Raw genomic sequence first — 23,246 nt, forward strand, 5'->3', positions numbered from 1 at the left:
GATGGAGGGCACAAGGAGAAGGGGGCGACAGAGGACGAGATGGTTGGATAGCGTTTTTGAGGTTACCAGCATGAGTTTGACCAAACTGCGGGAGGTAGTGGAGGACAGAGGTGCCTGGCGTGCCCTGGTCCATGGGGTCACGAAGAGTCGGACACGACTAAACGACTAAACAACAACAACAACAACAAGCTGGTTTTTTGAAGCCCGCTAAGCTAGGGACGCGGGTGGCGCTGTGGGTAAAAGCCTCAGCGCCTAGGGCTTGCCGATCGAAAGGTCGGCGGTTCGAATCCCCGCGGCGGGGTGCGCTCCCGCTGCTCAGTCCCAGCGCCTGCCAACCTAGCAGTTCGAAAGCACCCCCGGGTGCAAGTAGATAAATAGGGATCGCTTACCAGCGGCAAGGTAAACGGCGTTCCGTGTGCTGCGCTGGCTCGCCAGATGCAGCTTTGTCACGCTGGCCATGTGACCCGGAAGTGTCTCCGGACAGCGCTGGCCCCCGGCCTCTTGAGTGAGATGGGCGCACAACCCCAGAGTCTGTCAAGACTGGCCCGTATGGGCAGGGGTACCTTTACCTTTTTAAGCTGGTGGCCATGTGTGCTGGGTGAAGTTCAAATACAAGTCCTAAGGCACATATCTTGGGAACATGCCCAGCCTGTAGACTTAAAATCAGTGCTGCTGCATATCACCCTTTGGGGTTCCACCAAGGGGTGAGGGCTCCACTCCAATTCTTATTGTTTTTATGGGTTGGGGGGGGGGAGAAAATATTGTTGTGGGTGCTCCCTGGTGAGAGGAGAGAGCTTTGGGGAGAAAGTTTGCCCCACATTTTTGTGCAAGCTTAATTCGGGGATATAAGAACAGAAGTGAGAGCGTTACCTATAGATACATGCTGTTCTATTTGGTGGGTAAAATAACACAGGCTGATTGTCTCCGCTGTATTTCTATACAGTGGTACCTCGGGTTACATACACTTCAGGTTACATACATTCCACTAACCCAGAAATAGTGTTTCAGGTTAAGAACTTTGCTTTAGGATAAGAACAGAAACCGGGCTCCGGCGGTGCGGCAGCAGCAGGGGGCCCCATTAGCTAAAGTGGTGCTTCAGGTTATGAACAGTTTCAGGTTAAGAACGGACCTCTGGAACGAATTAAGTACTTAACCTGAGGTACCACTGTATTTTGTCATTATGGTCCCTATGTGTTGATGAGATTTAAGAGGATCTTATTTGTTACTTAAAATGTGGAATTTTTATTTTGCATTTACTTGTGATGCATTTATTGTGTAAACCATTCAGCGACTTCTCTGAAGGATGAAGCAGCATATAAATTGCCTAAATTATATATAAAAAATTCTTGTTTTAAAACTTAACTGTGCTAGACTGAATGCTGGAACAGTCATAGTCAACCAGCAGTGGATATGGGGTTAAGAAAGATATGTGAGGTTAATATTGTCAGTATTCACACACAAGCTAAAATTGTATGGAAGAGACAGCAAACACTGGTTAACGGTTAGTTTGTTTTAGTATCCAAATATACTATTGCTCCTTAAAGATGTTTTTTTTTTTAAAAAAAAGGTTATTTTTGTTTGTTATGATGTTGGCACGTTTATTAAGAATTAAGCGTGGAACTAAAAATAAATAAATCCCCATTTATCTACAGCTTCCCTTCTCTGCAACCTTCCGATGATTTATTTGAAATTGGGGCGGGGGGAGGGAGAGAAATCTTTCCCTTCTGTGCCATGTATGCAAGCTCAAATGACTGATCCCAATACCCTGCAACCAGGATTTTTGAAGCTTTACTCTTCTATAAGCTACTTCTGATTCAAGCCTACTGCTGCTCTCTATTGTAGTCCCTTATCCTCAGTCCTTTGCAAAATTCATCTTGGCATTATATAGTAAATCCTTGCCTCTCAAGCATCGTCTTCAGCAGAGGTATTCCTGTGATAGCTCATCAAAAGCAACAGAGAAAACAACTAAATGTAGATGTGTGTTATGGCTTGTCTACATGATTCCAGCTGAAATAAAATGTCACTGTAAATTGTACAAATCACTGTGAACAAATAACAGTCTTCATGCCTGGTATAGAACATTCAACGATAAGACGTTAAGAGCATCAAATACTGCTTTGGGACATGGTTTTGTCCCCTTCATCTTTAAGCTCATAGCTCAATCCAATTACAACAAATTTAGCTTCTGCCCATGATTTGTGTTTCAGAGGAGGATTTGTTTGTACAAACTTCAGCCTACAAACTGGAAAATACTCAAAAAGAAATTCATGAAAAAGCACAGGAGGAATTACGTCACAGAACAGGCTGTTTGTACGATTTCCAGTCAGCTACTGTTGCCTGCACGTTTTTTTAAATACCTAGGAGATCACTGCCTCTCCTGTCCTATCATTCTCCCTCAGATCAGTTGAGAGCACTCTTGAAAATGCCAGGCACATGCCAGCTTAGAGGTGGTTCGCAACAGCTTCCCCCCACCTGTCAAATCTCCACCCCACAGATTCACCAAAGCCTGAATGTTGCTTGGAATCACTGCCAAGCCATTTTCTTTGAGGAGGCTTTCAGAGGGAGATAGGCTAAAAACTCTGACGGTGGGTGGGTTCAGCTTTTGCTGTTTTAACTGGGCTTCCCGGAATGCTCACGGCAAGAGTGACCACTTACACATCCCCACCAAAGATCTCCCTCTACTGAACAGAAAGTTGGTGTTTTCTGTTCGAAGCATTCTGATGATATCTTGTGGGGGAAGAAAGTGCTATGAATGACCCTATTGGTTGGCGTTGTGTGTAGTGAGGAGGAACACAAGAATAAGAGTGCAGATTTCCCTTTAAAAATAAATTTCTTCTTCTTCTTACTAGTAATATTATGTGATGTAGTGGTTAGAGTGTTGGACTGGGACCCTGGAGACCTGGGTTCAAATCACCGCTTAGCCATGAAGGTCAATGAGTGACCTTGGGGCAGTCACTGCTTCTTAGCCTAACGTACCTCATGGAGTTGTTGTGGGGATCAAATTAGTAGTTGGAAAACTACCCTTAAACACATTTGAGAAAAAGGCAGGATATAAATGCAATAAATATATCATCATCATCATCATCATTATTCCTACTCCAAATGATCATCTGCCCTTCACCATCAGGTCCCAGAATGGGCTGCAACAATTTAAAATTCAATATTAAAAACATATTGCAACCAGAGGAATACAGTGGGTTCTGAAAACAGACATCTCATTCATCAAAAGCCAGGCTAGGACCAGCCTGAGGCATTTTGCCACTTGAGACAAAAAACCCTTGCTGTTGTTCATGTGCCCTCCATGGGCATGGGCGCAAGCTGCCATGAACGCGGACATACAATGCTCTTGCCATGCCCCTGCTGCCACCCACTCCATCCGTGTGCTGCAGTGCTGCTGCGGCAACAACGTATTGGAGGAGGAAGCACAGCTGTGTGGCAGGAGGAGGCAAGCAACACATTCCTCAGGCCTAGATCTGCCATCTGAGACCACCACTTTGCCTCATCTCATGGGTGTGCTGGTGCTGGATCAGGGTAAAAAGGTGTGTCTTCAGCATATGGCAGAAACCATAAGAAGAATAGAGGACCCATCACTCAAAAGTAATAGGTGCCCCATCCATTTTTACCAGAAGACTTGCCCCTTTTATGGTTGCTTTTGGATTCCCCCTAGGAGCTGCCACAGAAAAAGCCTTCACTGGACCATCCCCTACTGAATTTCTGCAGGAGGTGGAACTACCAAGAGGTCCCTCCCGGCTGAGTTTAGCACCAGATATGGTCGGTAGGGAAGGAGCCAGTCTTTCAGATATTTGGAGCCTATTAGGCTTTGAACACTGTTGCAATCCTATACTTTCCTGGGAGTAGGTGTACTTCTAAGCAGACATGTTGAGACTTATAAGGAATGGTTGAGGGAATTGGGTATGTATAGCCTGGAAAAGAGGAGGCTCAGAGGAGATCTGATAGCTATCTTCAAATATCTAAAGGACTGTTACGTGGAGGTTGGAGAAAACGTGTTTTCTCCTGCTCCAGAGGCTAGGACCTGAACCAATGGATTCAAGTTACAAGAAAGGAGATTCCAACTAAACGTCAGGGAGAACAGTAAGGGCTGTTCGACAATGGAACAGACTCCCTTGAGAGGTGGTGGACGCTTTTTCCTTGGGTGGTTTTAAACAGAGGTTGTACAGCCATCTGCCATATATAACCTAGCTGAGATTCCTGCATTGCAGGGGGTTGGAATACATGACTCTGGGGTGCCTTTCCAATTCTATGATTCTTATAACCTGCTATTTCTGTAGTATAGGTACTGTGGAACAGATTGTCATAGCTCTACTGCCAACTATAAAAACCTTATAGTATAACAAAATGTTAGACTGTTTCCATGATTCATATTGATTTCAATATAAAATGCATCTAAATTCCTGCGCTTAGTCACTCCCAACCATTGCTTTCTGACTCTAAACAAACTTATTCCTTTAAGGGAGATTTATTCGCACCTTTTCAGAAGATGAAAGGGAATGACCATTTCAACAGGTAATACATTATAGCCTGAAATTAAATGAGTCACACATCATTTTCTTAGGAAGGCTTCCGTGACCAAAAATGCAACTTGAAGACTCAATCTCACAAGCATTTGAAGGCACAAAATACAGAAATAACAAACAATTCCAATAAATACATAGGAACAAGTTGTGTTTGGGGATTTGCTGTATTTGGCCCTATGCGTGGTGATAAGATGCAGCGTAAGACATACCCAAACACTCTGTACTGATGCAATTCATGGAGGATAAGGATCAATGACTACTAGCCATTATGTAGCTATGTTCTACCTCTACTGTCGAAGGTAATATGCCTCTGAATACCAGTTGCTGGCAATTACAAGTGGGGAGAGGGCTGCTGCACTCATTCCCTGCTTACAGACTTCCTACAATGGGGACCCAGATCTTACAGGAAATCTGTAAGCAGGGCATGAGTGGGTGGATTAGATGGGCCTTTGGCCCAACCCAGCAGGACTCTTATTGAATGGTAGAAGGCAGGGGGGAGGGAGTGATAACAAACCAATTAGACAAAAGTGCTTCTTGTTACTTTCCTGCCACACCATTTATTTTATTTTTATTTTTATTTATTTTTTTGAAAGTGGGACTTTTTAGTGATGCTACCAAATTCCTTGTCTTGGCCAGCTATCAATCTGGAGGACAAAAAAACTATCAACAAGCTGGAAGAAACAACCCCAAAAATCCAACCATCAGCAAAACTGCTGCAGCTCTAAAAGGAAGTTAAAATGGATGTGGTAGGGTGCCATCTCACGTGGTGTTACCATTCCTAGGATTCAATATCTTTCCTTTAAAAAAAGGATTTATGAAATTGAATTATTCAGTGTGAGATTTCTGAAGTGCCACAAGCATTAGTCTATTTTACAAGCATCTGGATTGTTGAAAAAGAACATCATTGCCAATATTCCTCTCAAAATGAATGTTGTTTATGGAGATAAATGTGTCTTTTTCTGTATCTGAGCTTCAATGTCAAGTGGGAAGACACCAGCGTGAAGGTGCATGTGGCGTCTGCAGGATAGTAGCTCAGAAAGGATAACAGGAAACACTGGGGAAAAGCTGAAGGGGGGTGGAGCAAGGCCAGGCAGGACTGGGCTGCTGAGAAAGTAGCAAATGAAATCACTAGAATGGCTAAATAAGGTTTCCAACCATTCACAAAATAATTCAGGACCTGAAGAGTATCTGTTGCTTCATGATGGAGCCCTGAAGGGAAATAAGGGCTTCCTGGTTCACTTAAACTAGGCATGTCCAAAGTCTGTTTCAGGGGCCTAATCTGTCCCGCTGGTTGGTTTAATCTGGTTAATCTTGCCCCTGTGGCAGTTTATTTCCTGGGGTAAAATCCTAAAAAACCCACAACAACAATTCTCGAAAAAGGTCAGCAACTTTGGTCAGCCCTCACGCCTCTTCACTTCATCAAATCTGGCCCTCTTTGAAAAAAGTTTGGACACCATTGACCTAAACAGTAGGATTATTTCTTTATATAATTCTCCACATATCACCCAGGCCCATCTAACCCAGAGCCAGTGCTTTATTTCAGCCAGAACTTGCCGTCACCTTTCAGGCACTGCCCAGAACAATAACCTCCTTTCGTTTTCATAGAATCATAGAATTGTAAATTTTAAATGTCTCGATCTAAGAAATGTAATCTGTTGCTGAGATCACATAACACTGGTCCTGAAAGACCTACATCAGCTCCCAGTATGTCTCTGAGCACAATTCAAAGTGTAGGTGCTGACGAAGTCCTAAATGGCCTCGGTCCAGTATGCCTGAAGGAGCGTCTCCACCCCTATCGTTCAGCCCAGACATTGAGATCTTGCAGTTCCCTCACTGCAAGAAGTGAAGCTACAGGGAACCAGGCAGAGGGCCTTTTTGGTAGTGGCACCCACCCTGTGGAATTCCCTCCAATCAGATGTTAAGGAGATGAGTAATTATATAACACAGTGGTCAAAACTCCCATTGTTCTGGGCACATTTTGCAACAGGGAATTTCATTAGCACGAGCCGCTTCTGAGCTCTGAGCGCAGTAGTGCGCCTAAGATTTCTGATTAAAACTGCAGAGTGGAAGGAAAGGAGGATCCTTTTCTGCCACCCCGCTTCCAGCTACTCTCTGAAGATTGGAGAAGAGACCCCTTTAAGAATATTAGGTCGGCAGGCAAGGGAAGGACTAGACCATGTGAAAAATGAACACAATATTTTAGCTGCAGTTCATTCATTTCCAGCTTTGTATTCTTGTTATAAAAAAGCATGCCTGGACATTCCATTGTTGCACCCACAATCTAGGTTTAAGGTGCCATTTAGCTCCTAGCTTTAGTTTCTCAGTTTCTAACACTGATATAACATTTAGGAAACATCTGAAAGCAGCACTGTAGATGTTTTATTAGAAGGTTTGATGTTTTATTATATTTTTATGTATGCTGGAAGCCACCCAGAGTGGATGGGGCAACCCAGTCAGATAGGCGGGGTACGAATAATAATAATAATAATAATAATAATAATAATGTGAGGCATTGTGGGTAAAGTGGTCCTAGAAAGTGCCTGTTTAAACAGTATTTTGTATTCTCTGAGGAAGGATCCCCTCCCCTGCTCTGGAGTGAGCCCTGTAAGTTACTTTGAGTAGCCTTGTGCAAGATAAAGTGAATAACAAATTTAATAAATAATCTCTGAAACAATCCAGATCACGAAACTAGACTAGGACACTGTGCAGATACAAGGACAACAGAAATCAGCTAAGGCTGCTAAGCTAATCACAAGCACTTCTCAAGGCATTTTGGCTCAATATATTTTGCTGCCTAAAGAGAAGCCCAAATGGCAACCCCACCCCCACGCCTATCAAGAGACTCTACGGATGTGCTTTTGCTTCGCTGGGTCACAGGAATTCCATTAAAAATAAATAGACCATACCATAGTGGAGTTAAACCTCCCATGCTCTGAATGTTATGAATGAGCTGAAATCTGCAGTTACCATTTCTGCATCCAAAGCAACATGCTCACTACTGTACCCTACTGGCTGGTGGGAAATTGCTCTAATACCCTTCAAGCTAACTCTGATTCTAGTCAGATCTCCGTGAATGCTTTTTGCTTTGGGGGGAAGGAAACCCATCTGATTTAAGATGAGCTCAGTATAGCTGGAATGAGGGATCTGGCATTTGAATTTGTGACCTTATGGTACTGAACACAGGAAGACTTTGGGGTAAAGTTGTGCTTTGATTATCCTGTGTCCAAGTTTAAATGTTTTAAGAAGTAAAAGCTCATTCTGTTTTCATCAGCTGTCTAGTTGAATTACATACAGTAACTTGATTCTGTGGGGGCTGTTAACAATTGAGGAATTGTGGCACCACATTCACATCTCAGAACTAGGCATGTATTGTGAGGGTTGGCATATCCCTTATGTTGAGCTCAAACAGTCCTGAACCAGTCATACCCAAGACTCGAGAACTTTTCTACAGGATGAAAGTGACCAGGCCAGGACCTTGGACAGCTATATTCAAATGGAGACACAGAGGATGCATTCCCAAGCTCATAGACCATTAGGTGAAACCTTAAGTACAGTCATAAGCATATATATCTCTGCTGACTAGGCTCAGCAAAGGGCTTAGTATTTATACGAGACCTGACCAATCCAAAGGCTTTATAGGTAAAGATAAAGGGACCCCTGACCTTTAAGTCCAGTCGTGGATGACTCTGGGGTTGCGGCGCTCATCTCGCTTTACTGACCGAGGAAGCCGACATTTGTCTGTGGCCAGCATGACTAAGCCACTTCTGGTGAACCAGAGCAGTGCACGGAAATGCCATTTACCTTCCCGCCAGAGCGGTACCTATTTATCTACTTGCACTTTGACGTGCTTTCGAACTACTAGGTTGACAGGAGCAGGGAGCTCACCCCATCGCTGGGATTTGAACCGCTGACCTTCTGATCGGCAAACCCTATTGCCATTACATGTATCCATTCTATGACAGAAAGTGACTCTGAAATAAAGCCACATGCAATGAATCATAGCTCACTAGGCCTCACTCAGCCTCCGAGGTCTTCAAGGGAAGCTTTGGAGTTCCTGAGACAAGATGAGTTCTTTAGTATGCTTCTAGTGTATTACAAACTCTCATGTGGAATGGGATTTTTAGTTGATGGTGTTCATTATTAGTAGGTATGTTTGCCAACTTTCAGCTCCAGAGTAAAGATTGTAATTTTGACAGTTGTAAATGAGGGCTTCTGATTTAGTGAGTTAACCTTCGAAGGCAAGGCAGGTTTAAGGATTAGCAATTTGCTTGGATAAAGGAAAACGGAAAAATATAATTAATCACTTGCCTGTCCCCCCAACACTAGTTTACAAAACCATGGTGAAACTTTATTGAGATCAAAATTGAAGGGTGACAAGGTTAATATGTAGCTTTAGACCTCATGGTTTCATTAGCAAACACATTACAGGGCTGTAAAGCTGAGCTGACAGTAATGCTAGCCCCAAACAAAGTAAATAATTACTAGCTTGGCAAATGAGGAAGCACTTGCAGAGTTTGTTTACATTTGGTTTTTTTGGGAAAATTCATGTTGGCAACCAGTCAAATACAGTTTGATAGTAATTGTGACAATTGCTCACAGATGCTGCTGGAAGAACAACAAAAGAATGGATTTATGGTTATTCTCCCTTGCATTTCTCCCCTTTGTTGCCTCTTTCTTTCACCATTTTGGATCAATAATAAACTCACAGCCACAAAGATAAGTGGGTTACATGGCAGATGGGCTCTGGAATGCTTAAAAATCTCATGTTGCATTCTGTCTTTTAGCCATAGACCAAAAGAGAGCCATAGACAGCTGTGTTCAAGCTGCACTCATAAAATCGTTGCTCCTTAGAAATGCCTGTGGGTCCCTGAGAGGGGATCATAGGCCTGCATAGGATTTTTCATGAGAAAGGCAGCGGTTCCATGCTGTTGTGCTCTCAGTAAACTTTCTCAGATGCTGGGGATACAAGACGGCGGCTAGGATCCATTCTTTTGCACAAATCATTCTGAAGGGAACGTTGAATATATTGCCCGGGATTTCAACACGGAGAAAGCCCACCAAACTGGAAAATAATACTGTGTGGCAAATCAGATGAATCAAAGTAATCATCATAATAAGAAAAGAAAAGAAAACCTTAGGTCCTTTTCCAAGCCTTCAGATTCACCTATATCCTAAGCAAGAATTTGTATACAGAATCCAATGCTTACAACTTAATATTTGATTTTGAATTCCTATTTCCTCTTGAGGTACAGTAGAATGTGTACATTGGAAGCCAATTTTTTATTGCTAACATATTCTTGTCTTCAAATCCCAAATAACTGAATTATAGTCTGTTCAGTAACCTGAGACCAGTGGTATCATTACATTTAACCTCCTCTCTGAGATATCTCGGTATATAATTGCTATGAATTATAATTCCTCCAAGATGAATACCACTCTAAGCTTGGAAAGAAAAAGAAAAAGTGAGTGTTCCGGAGTGGGGAAGTATTCACAGATACTATGCATGCCTGCAGGAGAAAGTGAACAATACATACACTGGTGCCCATGGTTTTCTAAACTAATCCCCCAAACCTCAAAAGTATCTGAGTTGTCCAGCTACCTAAAGTTTCTGAATTATTGATCCCTTCTCCTTTGTTTCTCAAGTTCACTGCTGTGGCTCCTTGCTAGTAGGTCTCCCCCCTCTTTTTTTTCTCAAGCAACTTTCATCTGTGCTCAGACCTCTTCTTTCTTCGTGAAAATTATTTTAATCATCGTATTTCTCAGTGCCATGCCCTATATCTCTAACTCACAGATGGGGAACCTGATTAGCTGGATGTTGTTGGACTACAGCTCCCATTATCCCAGCCAAGGACCATGGGGATAATGGGAACTGGAGGGCAACTATACTCCTCTTTGCTCTATCTACTTGTTTGCCAGCTCAGTGGGTTAGAGCATGGTGTTGGTCACAGGTTTGATCCCCATAAGAGACAGCTGCATATTCCTGCATTGTGGGAGGTTTGCCTAGATGAACCTCAGGGTCTCTTCCAACTCTATGACTCTTTGATTCTTTTAAAGTTCAGGACTTCCACATCTGTCTCTTTCTAGGTACATATTTCTCTCTCTCTCTCTCTCTCTCTCTCTCTCTCTCATATCTGCTGTGCTCCATTCATCATCATCTGGTATCCATCATGTGCTGTATCCAGCCTAGTCATTTCTTTGCTCAAGTATTCCCCATATAATTTGATTTCTCAATGCCTTCCGTTTCTTGGTTCAATTCTTTGTGTGCTCATTTTTTTTCAATTTATTGTTTCCATTGCTGACTTCCTAGGATGCAGAATTGCCTGAATTAACAGGACGTTTTATGCCCCAAATGCCTTTCCCATTCAAGCCCCCAAGACTCATGAAATTTCATATATGATATTGGGCCACAGCTCTTGGACTGTGTACAAATCCAGCATACTACCCCAGATCACTTTTACCAAGGAATGTTGGGTCGCACCTTTAAGATTGTATGCTGATTCCTTAAAAAAAAAAAAATACTGCTCGAAATGATTGTTTGGTTAATTGCTGTAACAAAGCATATCTCTCCCATATTGGTCTCTTACAGCCGCTGTAACCTTCCAACAGTTTGACTTCACCCCCAAAGGCACACTCCTCCATTGTCTTCCAAGACAGACAGATGCCAATAACAAGTCAAGCTGACTCGGTTAGTTGAACAACACACTGCTACAAACATGCTAGTGAATGTTTTATAAAAATATATATATGCAATTTTAATGTAACTGAATGGGATTTTCTCAGAACAAGATGTTGCAAGTCTTTGCTTTTTCCTACTGCGTGTGTCAATTTACTTTACTGCAAAGAGTAATTACATGTCCACCTGCACCCTTAAGCATTGAGGCATCCCCTTTATGTACGAAGTAGGCATGGATGGCATTTCAAAGTACCAAAGGATGGCCTGGATATTCAGTTGGTTAGAGCGTGGTGCTGATAAAACCAAGGTTGCAGGTTCGATCCTGTATGGGACAGCTGCATATTCCTGCATTGCAGGGGGTTGGACCAGATGATCTTCAGGGTCCCTTCCAACTCCACAAGTCTATGATTCTAGGATATGTGTGCAAGAGAGGCTGGCCGTCAATACCTGTGGCTCCCACTTCAGTGCTTCTCTCACAGCTAAGCTCACTTTCTTTCTCTCAGATCCTGAGAAGATGGAATGGGTGGAAAGAGCATCCAGCCTTACCCACTAACATAGGGTTGTGTCCAAAGTATCAGTGAGTAACATGTCGTATAGGCAACCAGATTCCCACTTGTGCAACTGGACTCCTCCCTTCCCCAGTATGCCTTGTAAATCTGAACTTCTAGGAGCCATCTGGAGCAGACTTGGGGGAAGTGTGGGCACACACAGGGGGAGGGGGAGTTCAGTTGCGCAAGTAGATAGCCTTTCACTCACGGGATGCATTACTTTGACACTGCCCATGCCTCTTTAAGCCCTTTAAGACTCCACCTATGCCCCCACTCTGTAATGGCAGCTCTGTTTTCTAAGGACTAGAGCCTGCTATCATCTCATGTACTTAGGGCCTTACAAACACTGTAGTCCTGACCAGGGCCAGCCCAATACATTTTGACACCTGAGGCAAGCCACAAAATGACAAATCCCTCCCTCCTGCCAGGGGGAAAAGGGTGAAATAAAGGAACAAAGGGTAAATAAAGCTCTACATTGGGATCTGCTGCCTCTGTGGATCCTGCCGCCTGAGGTGGTCGTCTCACCTTGCCTCAAGGGTAGGCCCATCCTGGTCCTGACTGCCTTTGTTCTGCTCATTTTGACGAGTGGAGATATGCCAATCTATTTCTAGAATGTTGGAGGACTAAAATGGCACGAAGCCTTCTCCACAAGGCTTACAAATAGAGGGACATAGTAAAATCTGTATGTGGATTTCCAGCAGGTAGGAATCTGAATTACTGAAATGCTGATGGCTGACACTTTGAGAATCATTGCTATGCTATATATTGACTTAAGGAGATGCCATGCATGCCTGTTCCTTCTGGTGATGGGAAGGTTGGGTAGGTTTCTCTGCAGCTGACTGACATTTGATTGACGGAAGACAGTAAGGGGGTCCACTTGCCTTTTAAACTGCACAGTTGGAGCTGTCAGCTAAGGCTCGAGCCAGACATTATATATATTTTTTCCTGTGCAGCTATTGGCCCAAGTGTTGCCTTAAAAAAAAATGAAATGAAATGAAACAATACCATTACAAGTGAAACTGCATGAAATGAACAAAATAGGACCAGAACCCAATATTCTGACTATCAGCAAACCAAAATAGCACTACAGTGTGCAAGAATGCTGGCTTCAGAGTTGATCAGTTCTTGACCTCTTCCTAAACAGCTGTAGGAATCCAGCTCCACTAGCCTTGGGGTGTATCTCAGTACCAGGCAAACACCCAGGTGAGGGAGCAATGTACTGTTTTTTTCCTTGCAGGTACACCTGCAAGCCAGGGAGCAAACCTATGTTGGGAACTGAGGGAGGTTGCGAACAGCAAAATTATTTTTTATGGATTTCTGAAGAAGCACTTGAGTGCTGAAGAGCACCTGGCAGTGATTAAAGTTGCGTAGTTCAAGAGCAGCTGAGAAAGAAACATACACAGAAACTAGATGAAGCAGCAGCAAAAGTTGTTTTCTGCAATGGGTTATCTAGGAAGGCATAACGTGCAATACCATTGCCTGACCCAGAAAGTCCAGTTCTGCAGGGTGAAAATGCCAAGGAAATGATATATAAAGATATATAATGAATTGGAAAAAATGTTTAAAAGTACCTTTCCCCCCCAAAAAAACCAGAGTCCTTTTTGTTGGGGATAATTCAGAGGGAAATTCCCAGGTGTCAAAAAAGACTATTTATGTATGCCACTATGGCGGCCCATGTTTTATTAGGCCAAAAATGGAAAACGGGCGAGGTCCCAACCAAAGAAGAACGGCAACTTAAACTGATGGAATGCGTGCAGCTTGCAGATTTAACATACAGAATAAGAGAACAAGAAGAATGTATGTTTAAAGAAGACTGGAAAATGTTTACTGAATGAATATATGGGTGAAAACTGTGTTCATTTAAAAATGCTGGGAGCATTAAGATAAATTCAACAGTGTAAATAAGTTTTGATGGATGTAACAATGGATTACTGAATGGTTTAGCTCATGTAAAATATGCAGGGATGTATCGTATGCAAAATGAACCACGGAAAGAGAAGAAAGAATGAATGTTTTGAAATGTAAAATAAACCTAGACCAAAAAATTGCATTTACCAGCACTACCTCCATTCAGAAACATACCCAGTTACTTCAGGGGTCAAGGCCAAGATGTGTGTGTAAGCAGTTATGTAAGGGGGGGGGGGTTGTGAAGTGCAGTAGAAGCAAGTAGGCCAACTGCCACAGTGGCAGGGCAATGGATGAATGAGGTGATAACGAGGCTTTCAATATATTTTTTAGGTTGTGCGGCTTTTTTAAAAAAAAAATGAATTGTTCTTCTTTTTTTAGACTTTACACCACATATTAAGCAGTGTAGAAGTAGAAGAAGCTCTCTTTCTCTCTCTCATCCAAATGAGATACTGAAAGCATTCATTAGGAACAAATACTTCTGTTTATTCCTGTACTGGCAGACTTGTGGAGCCTGTCTGGCCCTCATTCTTTCTTCCAATAACTATCCCAAGCAGGCTGAGATAAGATGGCCTCTGTGCTTTCCAACATTTCTTTTTTACCACCAGCTTGCAACACCAAGATACAATCCCTTCCAGAAGCATGGAGACCTTCTGGGACATCAGGTCTGCAGGAGGTTTTGCAACATATTCATTGCTTCCAAACGTTAAATTTGACAAGAGAGCTGTAAATACGTTGCACTGAAACTGACACACACACCCCTACAGAGAAAATTGAAGCACATTCAGCTCTTAGAGGAGAAAAACCTATCTGAGGTAGAGCTGTTGTAGGAAGCACTTCATATTATGTATGAACACTGTTGCAGTATTGATTAAGGTATATTTTAATCAATGTGTGAATACTTTAAACAGAGTGGCTTTGATAGGCCCTAAGGGAACCTTATTTCATTCAGTTCAAAGGTTAGGAACCTTTGCTCTGAGAACAGGTGAAGAGGTGATAACACATAATTATGAGGCTGCATCAGATTCCCCAGCAGAATGTCAAAAAAATTGAGTAGGGCTAGACAACAGTTGTGTATTAGCTTAGACAACAACTGATTTGCATTGCTTTACTTTATTTTAAGGCAAAAGTAGATGAGCATTGCTAAAATTCATGAACTGTAGAACACTGCACAACATTTATTGTGGCCTACAGGACAGTGACTAAATATGCCTTAAAGGTGAAGTAAGATAAACTGTCAAGCTTTTTGAAAAGCAGTAGTATGGGCGTGATATTTTATTTATTTATTTTAAAATGTATCCTGACAACCAGTCAATTCAGGATCTGAATTGTGAATGTTTATAAGTGGGGGGCAGGAAGGGGGGTTTCTATAAATTAAATTAAGAAATGGAAATAAAACTGTAAATACTTAAAACAGGAAACAGAATTTTTTATATTCTATTTTGTGTATATTAGGCAAAATTGCATACAAAAATGTGACTATCAGGAGAGATGTGCACTAAAAAGCTGGTGAAATTCCATGAGGAATTTTCTTTTAGAAAGATTCACACACACAAAAATGTGGAAATGTGACAAACTGAACTTAAGCTTGGGAAAATGAGAAACTGAGAAAACCAAACTGACTGATACTGCCATTCCTACCGGCAAGATACCATGGCTGTTGCTTCCAAAAGCCACTGTGAGATCAGGCAAGAGCAAGAGGAACATATTCTTCCTGTTCCCCTCCCAATAAAGGTCATTCAGCAGGGTGGGCAAGGCTAATTCAGCCCCAAACCCAAGCAGAACCCAGTTTGAAATAGGTCCAGATATTGGTTTCCTCCCATCCATCCTCCCATTTCCCTCGGTCAGGCAAACTGGAGCTTGGATCAGAGTTGTTACTTCATTAATGTAGCAGCTCAGATGGGTATCTTATATCCAAGCCTTTCTGGCTAAGAGTCATGCAAAAACTGAGGTACCTGGTGTGGGGACCTCCACTCCTAATACAGGGCTGTCCAGATCCAATGTCTCTTCAGGGTCATTGGCCGGGTGGAGATCTGCTGGGGGATCCTCTTCTCTTTGCTCCTCATCTGAGGAGACCTCAGGTTTGAGGTCTTGGCAGGGCTGAACCTTGGTGTTGTTGAGCATGTGATTTGCCCATCTGCAGTCTGAAGTGATATGGTTAATTCCACCACTGTTCTGCTCTGCCACCTTATCCCTACCTTATTCTTTATACACCAGGCTTCAGACACAGCAAGGCAAAATGAATAAGAAGGGGCTGCTAAGCCCAGGAATACCAGGTTGGATAGGGCTAGGGTGGTGATACCAAAGAACCACAGAATTATGAAGTTGGAAGGGACCTAAAGGTTATCTAGTTCAACCCCCTGCGAAGCAGGAACCTCAACTATTTACCAAGTGTGTCATAAATGACTGGCAATCTATTATATACAAAAACAGGATGGAAGAAGGAGAAAGCTATGTCACCAACCTGGTTCTCTCTTCCCAAATTCCACGTCTGACATTCATACAATATGCTTTTTCTCTTTGAAGAATGGTAATTATCTCTTCCAAATCCCTAGGTATGAAGAGACCTATGTGTATGAAATAAACCTATGCTATAGACAACTAGTTGGTCAGTCAGTAAGAGGTCATTAATAAGCAAGTGGTCAATGATCCATAAGCTCCGCCCCCCCCCCAACAAATGAAATAGTGATTGACTTGTGGACTAAGGAGCTGCTTTATGGTACTCCTGGAGATTTTTGTATTTTAACCCTACATTAGAATGACATAATCAGTGAAACAAAATATACTTCCCAGAATTCATTTACCTGCAGAAAGAGGTGTTTACCCTTAAATATTCTTTTCCTTGAGCAATATGTGTAAATATACTGGTGAGATATTAAATTGGCATTTGATGTAGGCTACTATTTTTTTAAACAAAGTTGTCATTCTACTCCTGTTGAATTGCTCATAAATTCAGGCTTGAATAAAGAGATCAGATTACATTAAATGCATTTTGGTATCTCTAACTTTCTGCAATGAATTAAAACTGGCTGATCGTGTCTCAAGTGCATTTCATTTTCCGTTGATTCATGTACTGCAATATAACCTTCAAAATTCCCTTATGCCAACAAACCGACTCAGATGTACCGAATACATGAGAAGATTATGGTAGCTATAAGATTGAAAACTATATCATGGCATCAGATAATGTAGTAGAGGTATTGTGAATGCATAAACAAAACCTGTAAATATAGAAATAACAGTTTATATAATCCACTATTGAATTCAAGGGAGAGGTTTCTTGCTCAATGACTATGTACAAATGGACAAAAATATGGAATGTCAATATAATATTTGTGGTTCATTCTTATTTTTTTTTTAAAAAAACTTTTTCATGGGTGTGCACTAGAAAAAAAGGCATGCATATATATTTTTCTTCTTAGAACAAAATGCATTTTCTCTCAATAAGCTAAGTAAATTGAGAGCTATGAAAACTAGAGGGATCTTTAAAAACCTGCTATAATTTTTCTTATTTTTTTAAAAAAAGAATTAAGTCATTTGTAGAAATAACCCTTCATATATATATTTTTCTATACAAGGGCTTTTTGTTCCTTTGTTGTGAAATCCAATCCATCTTTAAAGGCTTTTTAAGCTGGCAAAAATGCATTATTACTAAGCTGGTAGCTTCTATTGTTTCAGAGGTAGCTATGGCTATGGATGAATGCTTTCAACAGAAGTTAAAAGAGATAATGAGTCTTTAATGATACAAAATCAGAGCCTTGTGTGCTTAGTGAAGCCTGACACAAGCTCCAGCTTTCAGCCAGCAAGAGGAGCTTATACGATCTTCCCGTTTTTCTAAGCTCAAAATACCCACAAAAGTGCTTTCTTGCAGCACTCTCTATCTCCCAAGATATTATCAGTAGTAGATGCCTATGATGCTCAACTGTTAAATGACAAGAAACATCAAATAGCAATGGTGAAATTAAACCCAATTTTGTTTCCTCACCCCACCCCAAATCTCTTAATGGATCGAAGGTAGATATCATTTTCCAAGTAGCTGTCCTATGTATTCCTTTGTATGCTTCCATTTTTTCCCTTGTCAATATCCCCTGTTCTTTCATCTGATCCAGCTAGCATACACAAACCCAATGTCTGCAGGTGACTTTTTAAAGCAACTTCAGGAATGCCAACAGGAACCATTCACACTAATAAACATGATTAAGTGCATGAGATGTATTTTAAACTTGTAAGATATAATTTCACTCTAGGGTTAAATGTCTTACGATTCATATTTTGAAGCTGTTTCTGTCATTGTGAAGACAAGAGATCTGCTGTTTTCAGTGAAATGTGTGCAGAGAAGGCCAACCAAGATGATAAAAGGTCTGGAAACCAAGCAACGTGAGGAATGGCTGAGGACGTTGGGTATTTTTAGCCTGCAGAAGAGAAGACTAGGAGGTAGCATCTACAAATATCAGAAGGGCTGTCACATGGAAGAGGCAGCAAGCTTGTCTCCTGTTGTTCCAGAGAGTCTCCTGCTGAAACCAATGGATTCCAATTATAAGAAAGGAGATTCCAACCTGAGAGTAAGAGCTGTTTAACAGTGGAATGGATTACCCCAGAAAGTGAAGGAGCCTCTTTCACTGGAGATTTCTAAACAGAGATGGATGGCCATTTGTCAGGGATTCTTTAGCTGTGATTTCTACATTGCAGGCGGTTGGACGAGATGACCCTTCTAACTCTACAATTCTATGATTCCACAAACTTAACAGAATCGCCGTATCAAACAAACAAAACAAAATAAAGCATAATAAAATCAAGATATCTGGCAACAACCCTCATACTTGGAAATGTAGAAGATTTAGGAATGATCTATTCAGTGGAATCTTATCATTACAATGGGATCTAAATCTTATCACTACAATGGGAAATATTTAAGTTTGTGTTTAACTTTCTAATTAAAATCAATAGATCTTAAATATTCACCATTACACTGGATTATGCAGTTTATAGGGGGTTTTCCCCCAACGGAGCTGACAAAACTCGGTCAAAAAGCTTTTTTTTACATCAATCTTGACTAGTTTGGATTAAAAAAAATGACTGACAACACACCACAGTAAATCAAGTTACAACAAAAAACCACCAGCACTAGTTTGCAAAATGTTGATTGACAAGGCTCTCTGATCAGTAAATGCACTGTTCCCAAATCTTAAAACTAATTTAGACTCCATCTGCACTATATATTTAGAGCAGTCTTAAACCATTTTAAACAGTCATGGCTTCACCTAAAGAATCCCAATGAACTTTAGGGGTCTCCTTTCAACCCTGATCAACTATATTTCTAATCTAACGCTTCATTCCAGGGCCAACCTTCCATTTAGCCTAGCCAAGTCAAGCCGCTTGTCTGAAGTGATGGATAAGAAGAAATGGCTGATTGGTACTTCCTGATCTGTCTGCCACCCCTGTTTTTCTCATTCATTCACTCATTTATTCACTTGCTGCCATTGACCGCCCTCAGACAAACACCAATCAGTCCATGGAGAAGTGGCCAGCAGTGACTGCCTGCGACCACTGCTGTCAATTTACTGCTGCAGCAAAGTGACTAGTGGTGTTCCTAAAGGGGGCTCCATGCCATCCAGATGTGGAAGGGTCCTTACTCAGAGTGATGCATTGTGGGTGAGGTGGCCCTGGAGACCGCCTGTTTAAAGTTTCACATTTAATTACTGTGAAACTTTAAACAGCATTACAAATACTGTTCAAAGCCTTAACAGTTGTTCAATATTAGTAGGTGAATTATTGAAGTGGGGATCCCTGACATTGTGTGCCCTACCAAATTTTAATAGCAAATGACAACCATAGAAACCTGTCACTGATTTATTCTAAGGCACATCTGGAATGAATCTTTTTTCTTTAAATTAAAAAAAATGTATTTTAAACTTCATCACTATGGAAGGATCAGAAAAGAAAGGTGAATAGCCACACCCTATTTAGCAACTGGAAAAAAGAACATAATATTATGTTTTAATATCATGAAATCCGCCCCATATTAGTCCAAAGCAAGTGTTCTTCAAGCCAGCCTTGGTGTATGAAAACAACAGAGAATTTATTCATGCCCATGAAATCAGACTTGAAGCTATCTTACTGGTCCATCAGGGGTCACTTTTTGTGACATGAGACTATGCCCTGAATTGTCTTAAGCAGGGGAAAACCAGGCTTGCTTTTATAAAAGAGAATGTGCTGTGATTTTGATTTGGTTTGTTTTACATAGCTCCAGTGTTTATTTCATTTACATTAACTTGCCCTAAAAATATATCGGGAGAGAGCGAACTTTTCTGTTCATGACTAGATCCCAGAATGGAACGACTGCCTACAGTGAAATGATGTGTGTATGTTTTATGAGTATCCTATGTTTTACCTCTTAGACTCATAAAGGGCCTCAAGTGCAGGTATCAGTTATATGGCAGTACGAGGGGAAAAACGCCATACAGCTGCAATAACTCTCTCTGGTGTCCTCAAAACTGTTTTTCATTACATTCACTCTCTTTAGCTTCTAGTTGGAGGGTCCCAAAGAGGGAAGCATTTGCCCCTAAGTAGCCATAGCTTCCAATCTTTAACTACTGCTTCTCTCCCTTTGTATTTATGGACAAAGTCTCATTCAAACAACATCCTATCAGCCACCAACCATTTCACTTTTAATGGCTGAGCCATCATTTACCTTTCAGGATGTCAGATCCTATGGAGCTCACCAGCAGCAGCAGGAGGAGCTAGCAAGCAAAGCACAGCACAACTACTGCCATATTATCTCCCTGGCAAATGTTAAGCCCAGGAGGCCGTTTCCAAAGACCCTCACTTTCGATAGCAGCTGGCACAGAATTGCACTAAGTCTCACAGGTCAAGGGGAATTCCGCTTTCTCCCTGCACCTGCCAGCCCTGGACAGGTATCCGTGCACGACTGCATATAGAAACACAGAATTTTTGGAGCCCAAGGATCATCTAATCCAACCCCCTGCAATGCAGGAATCTCAGGCCATCCAACTCTGCTTAAAAACCTACAAGGAAGAAGAGTCCACAACCTCTCATGGGAGTCCATACCACGGTCCAGCAGTTCTTACTGTCAGAAAGGTCTTCTAGATGTTCAAGTCAGCATCTCCTTTCTTGTAAATTGAAGCCATTGGATTGCACTGGAAATCATCTTTTGGAGTGCTTCTGTGGGCATGGGCGATATAATTGCTATTGTGTCAAAGCGGCAATGGTAGCTCTACAGCATGATACTGGGGAGTGCCTGGTTAACAAGCTACTTCTTTTATTTCCCATATGCCATAAATGGTTGGCACAACACCAGAGATTAACACGTTAAGCACATCAAGGGGCTCTACCAGGGACCCAGGTGCCAGGATCACCACAGGGTCAAACTTATTGCTAAAGATGCTTTGGTGTTGGGGTTGTTTTGCTTTCCATCATGAGACTGGCATGCCAGCCTGGCCTTCTGACAACACTCTTTATGATGGAAGGGTATTAGTATTATCTCGAGTGATTCTCAGAGGCTGATGTTGTCAGAAACAAAAGTCACCTTGCTGAAAGCTTAAGCCGAACAAAGAATGGTATTCTTGCACATACAAATAGAATGGAAGCTGAGTACTAATGCTTGGATGGATGGTTTTCAAAATGAATATAAATATCATGCTAGGAGATAAGAACTGCCATTGATCCATTTCCGTTCTTGTTTCCAAGCTTAACTTATGATTATTATGATTGTGACTGTGATTTAAAGCATCTTCTTTCTACTGAATATTAGTCTATGCAAACTGAGAAGCATCATTGCACCATATCCTGAAAGTTCACAAGGGATACTAACCCTGCCTTCTCAACAGATGCTTGGGCAAGTTACTCCAAGGGCCATGGGCAGGTTTCAGCAAATGAGTCCTGTTAGCAAATGCCCTGTGCAAAGACTTTTGCCTAAGCAGTGGGGCTTCCTCCCTTCTCCCCATGTGCTCCCCGTGTCCCCCCAATTGGCTCTGAGGTAGGGAGAACCCCTGGAACAGTGGGTGTGAAGGGAGGAGATGAAGAATTGTTCCATCTGGCAAACCCCAATTCTTGCCCCAATGGAACAACTTTTTTAGAGTGATGTTGAATTCATCCCAAAGTGTTGAGCCCCACATGCATACAGTAGTGGCTCATCCAAATCCCTTTCTAAAAGTAACTCAGCTACATGACAAGCATCTCTCAGAATTCAGCAGAAGCTGCTTTGAAAGCTAACATTGAAGCATTTGAGGAACTGCTGTTAAATAAAATTATGGGGAAACCCCTAAACAGAAACACTTCGGCATACTGGGTCTGGTTTTGACTTTATATCTTGTTGCATATTTAGGGATGCTTTAATCTTCACAAATTTCAAGACAAAATGGTGTGAGCCACAGCTGCCAGGTGGGAGGACTGGAACCTTGCTATTCACCAGATTTTGCATTTCCCCCCCCCCCAAATGTTCATATGCAGTTCTCAGCAGTTTAAACATATTGAAATATGAATTTAAACTGCAAATACGGTCTCAGTTGTGGCTCCTTCACACATAATATCCAGATATGTTGGACTACAACCTCTATCAGCCCCAGCTAGCACAGTCAGGGATAATAGGAGTTGTAGTCTAAAATATCTGAAGGCCACGATGTTGAGGATGCCTAGTACAGAGTGCCTTTTCCACGGGTTCGATAGGCAGTAACTGTGGATTCATCTTGCCTAGTGACATATATAAACTAATTGTATGCTGGTATTTCTTTCTGTGCTGATCTAGCTTTGCAGAATACTGAATGCCAAGTTTGCAAGCATAGGTTCAGTGACCTCACTCACAACTATAGGATTGAGATGTAGTATAACTGAGACTGACTGATATCCTGATTTTATCTTGAAACAACATTAAAAACGCAGGGAGGAGAGAGAGAGAGAAAGAGAATCTCTAGGGATAATAAAATTAGCCAACTGACTTATCAGCAAAACAATTTTGTTGAACAGAGACTGAAAATGAGAAGGTGTTACTGAAATGTGAAGGCCTTAAATCATGGCAAAAAGAAAGCAACAGAAAATCGCCTGGGGCTGCAAATCTAAGCATACTTACGTAAAATTTAAATCCCTTTGAAATGAATGCAACTAAAGGCTGCTTCCTCTGAGGCACTTTCTACTGGACTCGGGTTCCAATATCTGTGTGCACGATGCCCACTAAGGGCAGCAGTTACAAAGGGTGCACGGTTGTGTGTCAATTGCAGCACTATATTACATTTAAGGAGTAAACTAAAAGTGTGTTTATAGTGGGGTGATTAAGAATGATTTGCTCGTCTGCACACTTTTGATAAATGACATGTATATGTACTTAGGTTTCAAAATCCCAAGTACAGAATGTAGCCTAAAAAGCAGGCCAATATGGCAGCTCTTCCTGCAGCCATAGAGATTTGAGATGAAAGGACAAAAATATAACATTGAAAGTCTGCATGCACTTTCGCCATGAAGCTGCTTACTTTGGAAGAAATTGTGCAATACTTCCACAGTCCTGATCTGCTTTTAAACTTCTTCCTCAACTGCCATATGTACTCCAGTGCATCTGACATACAGTAGTACCCT

This window comes from Podarcis muralis, chromosome 1 (genome assembly GCF_964188315.1).
Source record: "Podarcis muralis chromosome 1, rPodMur119.hap1.1, whole genome shotgun sequence".
Lineage (NCBI taxonomy): Eukaryota > Metazoa > Chordata > Lepidosauria > Squamata > Lacertidae > Podarcis > Podarcis muralis.